The sequence below is a fragment of the Antechinus flavipes genome, chromosome 2 (assembly GCF_016432865.1).
Source record: "Antechinus flavipes isolate AdamAnt ecotype Samford, QLD, Australia chromosome 2, AdamAnt_v2, whole genome shotgun sequence".
Taxonomy (NCBI): Eukaryota; Metazoa; Chordata; class Mammalia; order Dasyuromorphia; family Dasyuridae; genus Antechinus; species Antechinus flavipes.
In genome coordinates this window covers 398,065,889-398,078,754 of record NC_067399.1, presented here as the reverse complement: position 1 = coordinate 398,078,754, position 12,866 = coordinate 398,065,889, and positions in this window count along the sequence as shown.

The following is a 12,866-nucleotide window of genomic DNA, read 5'->3' as shown; positions in this document are numbered from 1 at the left end:
CACTTCCTAACTGTGTGACCCCATTCAATTTCATTTTTTTTATTTGCTTTATGTTGTTCCAAATTAACCCCCTTTTATACGTGAGGAAACTGAGCACAAAGAAAGAAAATGATTTGTCACAGATTACCATTCATATATGAATGAGCATGGTCTATTCTAGAAGGGATCTGAGACTAAGAATCTTGGGGTATTAGAGACACTGGGAGGGGAAGAGGGAAAGAGCAAAGAAGATAAAAGACAAAGGGCAGTAAAAAGGTTACCAGCCAAAATTAGAAGAGCTACATTGTGGTTCAAACTAATGATGTATTATCTTAAACATCTCATTTCCAAATATACAATCAGAGATTATAATTCTACTGCCATCTGAATCCTAAAGGTTTTGTGAGGTCAGAAGAGAAATAGCAAATATTGTGAGATGATCAGCTGTAAATGACTTTGCTATTCTCAATAATACCATGATCCAAGACTATTCTGCAGGATTTATGATGAAAAATACTATCCATACCCAGAGAAAGAATTGATTTTATCTGAAAACAAATTGAAGCATACTCTTAAAATTTAATTTAATTTTTTTATTTACAAAACATGCATGGGTAATTTTTTCAACATTGACCTTTGCAAAACCTTCTGTTCCAATTTTTCCCCTCCTTCCCCCTATCCCCTCCCCTAAATGGCAGGTAGTCCAATACATGTTAAATATGTTAAAGTATATGTTAAATTCAATATATGTATACATATTTATACAGTTATCTTGCTGCACAAGAAAAATTGGATCTAGAAAGAAAAAAAAAAAACCTGAGAAGGAAAACAAAAATGCAAGCAAATAATAACAGAAAGAATGGAAATGCTATGTTGTGGTCCACACTCATTTCCCATAGTTTTCTCTCTGGATGTAGCTGATTCTCTTCATTACTGAACAATTGGAACTCGTTTGAATCATCTCATTGTTGAAGAGAGCCATGTCCATCAGAATTGATCATCATATAGTCTTGTTGTTGCCTTGTATAATGATTTCCTGGTTCTGCTCATTTCACTCAGCATCAATTTGGGTAGGTCTCTCCAAGCCTCTCTGAAATCATCCTGCTGGTCCTTTCTTACAGAACAATAATATTCCATAATATTCATATACATAATTTATTCAGCCATTCTCCAATTGATGGGCATTCACTGAATTTCCAGTTTCTTGCCACTACAAAGAGAGCTGCCACAAACATTTTTGCACATGTGGGTTCCTTTTCCTCCTTTAAGATCTCTTTGGGATATAAGCCCAGTAGTAACACTGCTGGATAAAAGGGTATGCTCAGTTTGATAACTTTTTGAGCATAGTTCCAAATTGCTCTCCAGAATGGTTGGATTCGTTCACAACTCCACCAACTATCTATCAGTGTCCCAGTTTTCCCACATCCCTTCCAACATTCATCATTATCTTTTCCTGTCATCTTAGCCAATCTGAGAGGTGCTTAGTGGTATCTCAGAGTTGTCTTACTTTGCATTTCTCTGATCAATAATGAGTTGAAGCTCTTTTTCATATGACTAGAAATAGTTTCAATTTCTTTATTTGAAAATTGTCTGTTCATATCCTTTGATCATTTATCAATTGGAGAACGGCTTGATTTCTTATAAATTTGAGTTAATTCTCTATATATTTTGGAAATGAGGCCTTTATCAGAATCTTTGAATGTAAAAATGTTTTCCCAGTTTTTGCTTCTCTTCTAATCTTTTCTGCATTAATTTTGTTTGTACAAAAACTTTTTAACTTAATACAATAAAATTTTTCTATTTTGTGATCAATAATGATCTCTAGTTCTTCTTTGGTCACAAATTCCTTCCTTCTCCACAGGTCTGAGAAGTAAACTATCCTATGTTCTTTTAATATATTTATAATCTCATTCTTTATGTTTAAATCACGAACCCATTTTGACCTTATCTTATTATACGGTGTTAAGTGTGAGTCAATGCCTAGTTTCTGCCATATTCGTTTCCAATTTTTCCAGCAGTTTTTGTCAAATAATGAATTCTTATCCCAAAAGTTGGGGTCTCTGGGTTTGTCAAACACTAGATTGTTATAGTTATTGACTATTTTGTCCTGTGAACCTAACCTGTTCCACTGATCAACTAATCTGTTTCTTAGCCAGTACCGAATGGTTTTGATGACCGCTGCTTTATAATATAGTTTTTAAAAATTAATTTTATTTTATAATAACTTTTTATTGACAGAACCCATGCCAGGGTAATTTTTTTTTACAACATTATCCCTTGCACTCGCTTCTGTTCCAATTTTTTTCCCCTCCTTCCTTCCTCCCTCCACCCCCTCTCCTAGATGGCAATCAGTCCTATATATGTTAAATATGTTGCAGTATATCCTAGATATGTTTGCAGAACCGAACAGTTCTCTTGTTGCACAGGGAGAATTGGATTCAGAAGGTAAAAATAACCGGGGAAGAAAAACAAAAATGCAAATAGTTTACATTCATTTCCCAGTGTTCTTTCTTTGGGTGTAGCTGCTTCTGTCCATCCTTGATCAATTGAAACTGAATTAGCTCTCTTTGTCGAAGAGATCCACTTCCATCAGAATACATCCTCATACCGTATCGTTGTTGAAGTATATAATGATTTCCTGGTTCTGCTCATTTCACTTAACATCAGTTCATGTAAGTCTCTCCAAGCCTCTCTGTATTCATCCTGCTAGTCATTTCTTACAGAACAATAATATTCCATAATATTCATATACCACAATTTACCCAGCCATTCTCCAATTGATGGGCATCCATTCAATTTCCAGTTTCTAGCCACTACAAACAGGGCTGCCACAAACATTTTGGCACATACAGGTCCCTTTCCTTTCTTTAGTATTTCTTTGGGATATAAGCCCAGAAGTAACATTGCTGGATCAAAGGGTATGCACAGTTTGATAACTTTTTGGGTATAATTCCAGATTGCTCTCCAGAATGGTTGGATTCATTCACAACTCCACCAACAATGCATCAGTGTCCCAGTTTTCCCGCATTCCCTCCAACATTCATCATTATTTTTTCCTGTTATCTTAGTCAATCTGACAGGTGTGTAGTGGTATCTCAGAGTTGTCTTAATTTGCATTTCTCTGATCAATAGTGATTTGGAACACTTTCATATGAGTGGTAATAGTTTCAATTTCATCCTCTGAAAATTGTCTGTTCATATCCTTTGACCATTTATCAATTGGAGAAAGGCTTGATTTCTTATAAATTTGAGTCAGTTCTCTATAGATTTTGGAAATGAGACCTTTATCAGAACCTTTAACTGTGAAGATGTTTTCCCAGTTTGTTGCTTCCCTTCTAATCTTGTTTGCATTAGTTTTGTTTGTACAAAGGCTTTTTAATTTGATATAATCAAAATTTTCTATTTTGTGATCAATAATGGTCTCTAGTTCACCTTTGGTCACAAATTTCTTTCTCCTCCACAAGTCTGAGAGATAAACTATCCTTTGTTCCTCTAATTTATTTATAATCTCGTTCTTTATGCCTAGATCATGGACCCATTTTGATCTTATCTTGATATATGGTGTTAAGTGTGGGTCCATGCCTAATTTCTGCCATACTAATTTCCAGTTATCCGAGCAGTTTTTATCAAATAATGAATTCTTATCCCAAAAGTTAGGATTTTTGGGTTTATCAAACACTAGATTGCTATAGTTGACTATTCTGTCTTGTGAACCTAACCTATTCCACTGATCAACTAATCTATTTCTTAGCCAATACCAAATGGTTTTGGTGACTGCTGCTTTATAATATAGTTTTAGATCAGATATAGCTAGGCCCCCTTCATTTGATTTTTTTTTCATTAGTTCCCTTGAAATTCTTGATCTTTTGTTCTTCCAGATTAATTTTGTTCTTATTTTTTCTAGGTCAGTAAAATAGTTTCATGGGAGTTTGATTGGCATAGCACTAAATAGATTAGTTTAGATAATTTTGCCATCTTTATTATATTTCCTCGACCTATCCAAGAGTACTTAGATTAAATTTGATTTTCCTCTTTTCTTTTTCTAATCAAATTTACCAAAAGGTTTTTTGTTTTTATAAAAGCAAGTCTTAGTTTTATTTATTAATTCAAGTTTTTTTTTTACTTTCAATTTTATTAATCTCTCCTTTTATTCTTAGAGTTTCAAGTTTAGTATTTGATTGGGATTTTTTAATTTGCTCTTTTTCTTGCTTTTTTTTTTTTTTTTTTAGTTGCAAGCCCAATTCATTGATCTTCTCTTTCTCTACTTTATGCAAGTAAACCTCTAGAGATATAAAATTTCCCCTTGTTACCACTTTGGCTGCATCCCACAAATTTTGGTATATTGTCTCATTGTTGTAATTCTCTTGGATGAAATTATGAATTGTGTCTATGATTTGCTGTTTTACCTATTCATTCTTTAGGATAAGATTATTTAGTTTCCAACTACTTTTTGGTCTATTTTCCCCTGGCTTTTTATTGAATGTAGTTTCTATTGCATTGTAATCTGAAAAGAATACATTTACTATTTCTGCCTTTCTGCATTTGATTTTGAGTTCTTTATGTCCTAATATATGGTCAATTTTTGTATAGGTTCCATGAACTGCCAAGAAGAAACTGTAATCCTTTTTGTCTCCATTCAGTTTTCTCCAAAGATTTATCATACCTAATTTGTATAGTATGCTATTTACCTCTTTAACTTCTTTCTTATTTACTTACTTATTTACTTATTTACTTGATTTATCTAGTTCTGAGAGTGCAAGATTGAGATCTCCAACTATTATAGTTTTGCTATTTCTTCTTGCAGGTCTCTTAACTTCTTTAGGAATTTAGTTGCTATACCACTTGGTATATATGTTTAGTATTGATATTGCTTCATTATCCATGGTACCCTTTAGCAAGATATAGTTTCCTTCCTTATCTCTTTTAATTAGATCAATTTTTGCTTTTCCTTGACCTGAGATCAGGATGGCTACCGCTGCCTTTTTTCCTTCACCTGAAGCATAATAGATTCTTCTCTAGCCTTTTACCTTTACTCTGTATGTATCACTCTCCTTTAAATATGTTTCCTGTAAACAACATATTATAGGATTCTGGTTTTTAATCCAGTCTACTATCTGCCTCTACTTTATGGGAGAGTTCACCCTATTCAGCATATTCTTTTTTAAAACTATTTTTCTTAACAGTTTTTTTGGGGGAGTGGGGAGATATCTGTTTTCTTTTGCAATGTGACCTTTATGGCAATTTTTTTCATAATGTCACATGTGCCTTCTTAATGGGGAGGAGGTGGGGAGGGAAGAAGGGAAAGATTCTGGAACTCAACAAAAACAAATGTAAAAAAAATATTTTACATGTATCTGGGGAAAAATAAAATATCAAATTAAAAAAAGAAGAGAAATAGAATATGAATTAGTTCTCTTATAGGAAATACAGCAGTGGGGGAAAGAGTTCCCCAGATCCCTAAGATTGATTTGTTTCTATGTATTGCATTATAACTTTGATAAATACATTTTGGGTCTCTTAATACCTCTCTAGACATGGGCCCAAACTTACTTCAAGCAGTTGAAGTTTGAAGAGGACCATACAAAGATGAAGATCTACCTGTATCATTGAATAACAACTCAATTTATAACAAAAGGATATGCTAACAGGTGTATTTGGTGATATTTTTGTTTCAAAATGAGTCTAAAGACTTGTGCTATTTTAATATTCTATTATCTTGAATTAAATTTCTAATGCTCACCCTGGAAATAGTGCTTCCTCCCACTTGTTCTTGCTGCAGATATTTTAACATGCAGCAGTTCAGTTTGACAACCATAGAACAAACATTCTTTTCTTGACCTTCTGAAGGGCACTTGTTTGGAAGTAGAATGTCAGAGCTGAAAAGGCACTTAGAAATCATTCCCATCCCCCTCATTTTACAGAGACAACTAAAGCTTAAGGAGGAGCTATAACTGGTCCAAAATGGTATAGCAAGTTAACAGTGTAGCTAGACTAGAACCTATTTCTCCTAGGGAGAACTCCTTGGACTGAGATCCAAGGATTTTCCCACTACATTGTATTTCCTCTTATCACTAAAGTTTCTAAGAATCTCATTCAGTCTTTAGCTTAAGCCAAATCCTTCCTAAGAGCAGGGCTGACCAGCTCCTCCTCTAGGAACCTGGCTTTGGTTTGAGTGAGGAGGGAACAGAGACACAAGCAGGTGTTCCTATACCTGATTTGGAGCTTTTGATGCTGCAGAAGATGAGGATACAGATATATATATTCCTCACTTTGTCTACTAACCACACACTCATAGGATTTTACAGATGGAAGGGATCTCAATGATCATCTAGTTTAAGCACACTTAAAAATATGTTCCTGAAAAAATGGATTGGAGGTGAATTATTATAAATCTAATCTTATTTTCTCATTGATTCACACTATCATTTTAGAGATGCTAATTTATTTGGTGACGCTGAATAACTTTTCTATTTGGCCATGAACACACTAAGGCATTTAGATATTTTCCAATGCTAAAAATTACCACCCCTACTCTCACCATAAATTCTTTCTTTTTTATATTTTATTCTAGTGCTAAAGAGGAGAATGACACATGGATATAAGAACTCTACTTGCCTGTCTATTTATAGAACCTTTTACCTTCCCTTTGTTTAAGTAAAGAATTTTCTTAGCCTAAGAAAGCATTTATAAAAACTCAAACATCAACATACAATTTATAAATTCCTGCCAAATGAAAACTGCTAAAAAGAATAACCTAAATTTTCATAAATAGAGAATTTCTAGTTATGATTACTAAGATTAAAACAAAAATATATAAATTCAACTAATTTTATTATTTCAATCATAATAGTTGGAACTTTAAAAACAGCATATCTTACAGAACACAGGCAATGTCAGAGTTTCAATGACTTGGGGGGAAATGAATAATATGAATTTTCTTTCTGTCAGGACACAACTCAGATGTTTTCATACTTGCATTTTGTTCTTCTGACTACTAGCAAATCAGTTTTTAAAAGCCTCTGGCATTATTTTAAAATAGCTATAAGAAGGGAGTGGTGGGTTAATGAATATATTATTAAAAAAGGATATGAAACATGCTTAGTTTAGTTGCTTGTCATTATTGAATCATAGTGCTTGCCAAGAATAAATTCCATATTGAAGATTCGGAACCTTTTTATACTTTGGGTCAGGGAAAGTAGAATCATGGAATCTTAGTAATAGAAGGAACTTGTAATCATGGAGCACAGAAATTATTTTTTTTCTTTTTAAACTTTTTTCTTTTTTTCCTCCAATTGCTAAGTATTTATTTTCTCTCTTTGATCCTCTCCAACCCTACCCATTGAAAAAAAGAAAAATTAAACTATTGTAATAAACAAATAAATTCTTACATTAGCCACTTCCAAATATATAGATATAGCCTTCCACAAACTGAGCCAATAAGTTTTCTATCATAAAATGAAAAACATTTTGTCAGAAGTCCTGTGGAATCAGTATTGATTATTGCTTTGATCAGAGTTTTTAAGTCTTTCAAAATTGTTCTTTTTGTTTTGTTTTGCAGGGGAAAGGACATACATATACAAAAATATTTATGGCAACTCTTTAGTTGTAGTGGCAAAGAACTGGAAATTGAGGAGATGTCCATCAATTGGGGAATGACTGAACAAATTGTGGTAGTGAATGTAATGGAATATTACTGTTCTATGAGAAATGAGGAGCAGACATTTCAGAAAAATCTTGGACTTACATGAACTGATGCTTAAATGAAGTAAGCAAAACAAGGAACAATGTATAAAGTAACAGCAACATTGTGTGATCAACTACTATAGACTTACCTTTTCTCAGCAATACAATGATGCAAAATGATTCCAAAAGACTAATGAAGAAAAATACTATCCACCTTCAGAGAAAGAAATATGGAGTCTGAATACAGATTGAAGTATATACTATTTTCACTTCATTTTGGTTTTTTCTTTCTTATGGTTTTCACTTTTTGTTCTGATTCTTTTTTATAATGTTTAATATGATAGTACATATATAATCTATCAGATTGTTTCATGTCTTGGGGAGAGAGGAGTGAAAGGAAGGAAGGAGAAAAATTTGGAAAAATCTTTCAAAAATGAATGTTGAAAGAGAACTGTTCGATTCTGCAAACATATATTGTATCTAGGATATACTGCAACATATCTAACATATATAAAACTGCTTGCCATCTAGGGGAAGGGGTGGAGGGAGGGAGGGGAAAAATCTGAACAGAAACGAGTGCAAGGGATAATGTTGTAAAAAAATTACCCTGGCATGGATTCTGTCAATATAAAGTAATTATTAAATAAAAATAAAAAAAAATGAATGTTGAAAATAATCTTTAAATGTAATCGGAAAAATACTATTAAGTACAAAAAAAGACTTTTTTAAGCTCAAGAACTGAATCTTTTTTATCTTTATCATTTCATTGAACAATAATCAATAAATACTAATTGAATAGAAAAACAAAACAAAAGTTATTTTTTGTTATAACGTTATTGTCTTTGTATTAATTGTTCTCCTGGCTCTATTTACTTTACTCTGTAACAGTTTAAACTTCCCAGGATTCTTTGAAATAATTTCTTTCATCATTTCTTCAGTGCAATAATTTTGATTACATTAATAGATCATAATTCGTTTAACTATTCCTTAGGTGATGAGCACCCCCTTAATTTCCAGATTTTTTTTCATTTCTTTACTTATTTTTTTTTAATTCTCCATTTAGGATTGAGAAGTTTGCTTTGCCTACAGTGATTCTGTTTGGTATTGTCTTCCTTCTTGTTTCCTCTCTCCACATGTCCACTTGTTTTCCTGTTGATTTTAGCATATTTCAATACCTAACTTTGAGGTGTTCTTTCTCAGGGAAAAAAAATAAGGTTCACTTGTAATATAATACTCAGATTTTTCAGCACAAGTCTTTTGCCTCTTGGGATGTCACAATCTATAATTACTTCCCCTTAGAAGTGGTTCTTGTGTGATTCTGATTATGGCTTTTCTGTATTTTAAATTGTTTTGGGCTTCTTCAGTATTTTTTCTTTGACATGGAAGTTCTAGATTTTGGCTATGGCATTTCTGGAACTTTCCTTTTGGGGGTTCATTATAGTAAATTGCATATGTATTCTTTCTTTCTTCATTTTGCCTTCTGGTGGTAATAGGTCTGAGCAGTTTTCACTTATGATTTCCTGGAATATAATGTCTAAAATTTTTCTCATGGCTTTTAGGAAGTTTAATGATTCTTAAACTATATCTCTTTGATTTGTTTTCTAGGTCAGTTGTTTTTTGATGTTATTATAATATTTCATTCTGTATTATGGAATCATTTGATTTTTGATTACCCTGTCATAATTTTCAGAGAGGCCATTACTTAGGTAAGGTTTGCCATTTTCTATCCTAAACTATATTTGAATCTATTATAATTCTTTGGACATCTGTGTATTTCTATCCTAAGCTATATTTGGATCTATTATAATTCTTGGGCCATCTGTGTATTCTTTTGTTTACTCATCTATCCTGCCTTAGTTACTGAATTGGGACTTTGTGCAAGTGCTTCGCTTGGCTCTCTGGTATGTTTTTGGATGTAAAAGTTTGCCTTGCAAGGTCTCAAACTAGGTCACCCCTGCTGTCAGGATTAAGTCCCCTTGAATCTTTGGATTTGAAAGTCTTGGCTCTTTAAGGCCCTCTATATAAGGTTATGCTAAGAAATGTTTTTAGCAAGTGCCTCTCCAAAAATTCCATAAACAAGTTTAATCTGTATTATTAACATTTTTTCCATCACTTCCTATGTGTGGACAATCAATGAAACAATAAATTAAGTCCTTATTTGTAGTCTTTTCAGATTGGAGGTATAAATGGTCACACTGAAAATTTAACTATCAGCTCTTATCCAACATATTGACAGCTAGCTAATATCTAATGGAAAGAGTACCAGAGATCTTAAAGACCAGAGCTCTGGGGCTTCCCAGAGTCAGTGTTGCCATGATCACAGACACACAGCATTGGTTACTGCTGCTCTTGGTCTCTTTCTAGAAGCCTAATAGGGTTTTCTTGGGAGAATCTCTTCTCTTGCCTCAAGACACAGAACTTACATGTGCCTCCTCCTGATTTCTATTGCACCGGGAGGACACTGGCTTTTTTGTATGAGCACAAATGCTATATTTACTGGTGGAACCCCTTTGCTTTTGCTTGGGAATTTCTGGTTGAATTTTTATACAGTTCTTGGGTAGATAAGCCACTTACTACAATTGTTCATTGGATTTATGATAATTTTTTTGTCTGGTATTACTTTTACATTTTTGCTGAAGTAGAGATGTAGGGATGAGGCTATCTGCTTCCATTTAGACAACCTTCTTTGTCAGAAGATCCATGAGTATTATTAGGTTTGTGCTCTTTACCTCTAAATAGGACTTCACATAAAACAATCTAAGATTAATTTCCTTAGAAAAATATATTATCTTTGCCTTCCTCAGAAGTTTCTCATAATGATAATATTTTTTTTAAAAATCAGAATATGTGACTGTTAATAAAACTTGTCAGGTTTTTCCCATCTTGTTACTTCAATGACTAACTATAAAGGTATTTTCAGTCACACATTTAAAAAGTGAGATCTATTAATTTTTTTGGCCATAGAAACACAAATTTCAAAGAAGCTTAAATGTTATCTAGTCTGAATCCCTACGGGATGCATGAATCCTTTCTGTAAGACTCTTGAAAAGTGGCCGTTCTTCCTGTCTCTAGTATTGAGGAACTTATTACCTCATCTATCCATTCGTTTTTAGATAATTCTATTTGTTAGAAAGTTCTTCCTTATATTCATTGAACTATAACTTACCTCACTGTGACTTAGAGGAGTTGGTACTACTTATCTTTTCCAAAGTCACAAAGAACTGTGCTAAGTGCTGAGGATATAACTGGAAATATATATATATATATATATATATGACAGTTTCTGTTGTCAAGGTAGCTTCTATTTTAATAAAGAGACAATGCATAAAAGGTTTAAGCTGCAAATCAGACTAAAAACTTGATAGTCTTCTGGGTGCATTACCAAACTGGATGGTAATGTATCTTCTTTAATATTATTTCCATTGATAAACCATATCTATTTCTGATATAGTACCAAAGTATTTGGTGGCAAGAACTTTCTTTTCTAGATTTTCAATAACTGTGCCTTCTGAGAGGCCCTGAAGATTCCCTGAAGAAGACTTGACAATTAACATCTACAAAAATGTTGCTTCGTAGACTGTGGCCATGAGGGCCCAGGCTGGTATTAGGACCACTGGTGTAGGGGCACTGGTATTCCTAAGGTCTGTGGACTCCAGATCCTGTGCTGCCTCTGTGAGGGTCTGAAGAAAGTATGATTGAGGGGATGGTAATGGTCTAATTGACTTAGCACATGCTATTTTCCTGAAGATGCCTTTATTGCTTCTTCTAGGTTGGCTGGCTTGACCACTACCATTCAGCAGCAGTGGCAAAGTCAACTGATCATATAAATATATAAAACTTTTCTTCTCCATGAAAATCTTTCATCTATGTCAAGACAACTATCATTCTATTTTTGAAGGTCAATGTCCTTCCTAAAATATGACAAGTAGTTCAGCACAAAGTTTTCCAATTGTGATCTAACCAGAACAAAATGTAGTAAAACCAAGATGTCCTTTATTATGGACATACTTTTATTAATTCAGTATAAGATTGTGTTCATTTTGGGAGCTATCTAGTCAAAATCTTAGTTCATATTTAATTTAAAGTTGACCAGCCTTGTCCCCCTAGGTATTTTTTACATTTGAAATGTTATAAAGCTTTGTTCCCCCCTCCCTCCCCATCTTGCATTTGTGCATTTTTTTAAACTTAAGTGTAGGACTTTATGTTTATCTCTCTTAAAATTCATCTTGTTAGAATGGTACAATTGTCCAAGTCAGTGGAGATTTTAAATTCCCAAATCAATTACATACTACATTAGTTATTCTTCTTAGCTTCATGTCATTCTAAAATTTGATAATCATACCATTACTATTTTCATGCAAGTTATAAGATTGTGATAAGTGGCGATGTGTGGGGATGAGTGAGACTGATTTAAGATAGCATAAAATTGAAAACAGACTCATTTGAATGGTATAAGAAGGAATTGTCTGTATTGACTTCTGAGGTAACTTTTTCTATGAGTGAGGGGAGAAAAATGCGACCTGTAGATCCAGAAACTTTCAAAAGAATGGAAATCCCCTAATCTAGAAATATAGACCAAGGCAAAGGATCAAGAACAATCTCTCCATACTTATATGTTCTAATAATGGCCTAATATTCTATAAGCATTTCAAACTCAATATATCTAAAACATTTTTCATTTAAACCCTTCTCTCTTTCTAACTTTGATATTTCTGTTGAGAATATCACCAACCCTCCAGTTATCAAGGTTTGCAACCTTGAAATCATCCTTATAACTTTCTCCCTCAATTCTCATATACAATAAGTTGCTAACTGTTAGCAATTCCATCTCTACAATATGTCTTCCAACTAGCTTCCATTCACATAGCCCACCACCCTAGAACCTTTCTCACCTCTCACTTGGAGTACTCGAATAACCTCCTAATTGATCTTGTGACATCAAATCTTTCTTCTTCAATCTATGTTCCATACAGATGCTATCTTGATTTTTAAAATTTCCCTTTTTATTATTATGAATTTGACCAACAAACAAACACAAGCATTTGTCAATACAAAGAAAAACAGAACAAAAAAAAAAGACTGAATACAAAATTCTGTCTACAATATACAATGTGGTAGATTTTTCAGATTTTATATTTAAAATTTGTCAACCTATTTCTAATATTTCCATTTGTCTATGTTCTTTTCTGAACTTTATTCTGTTT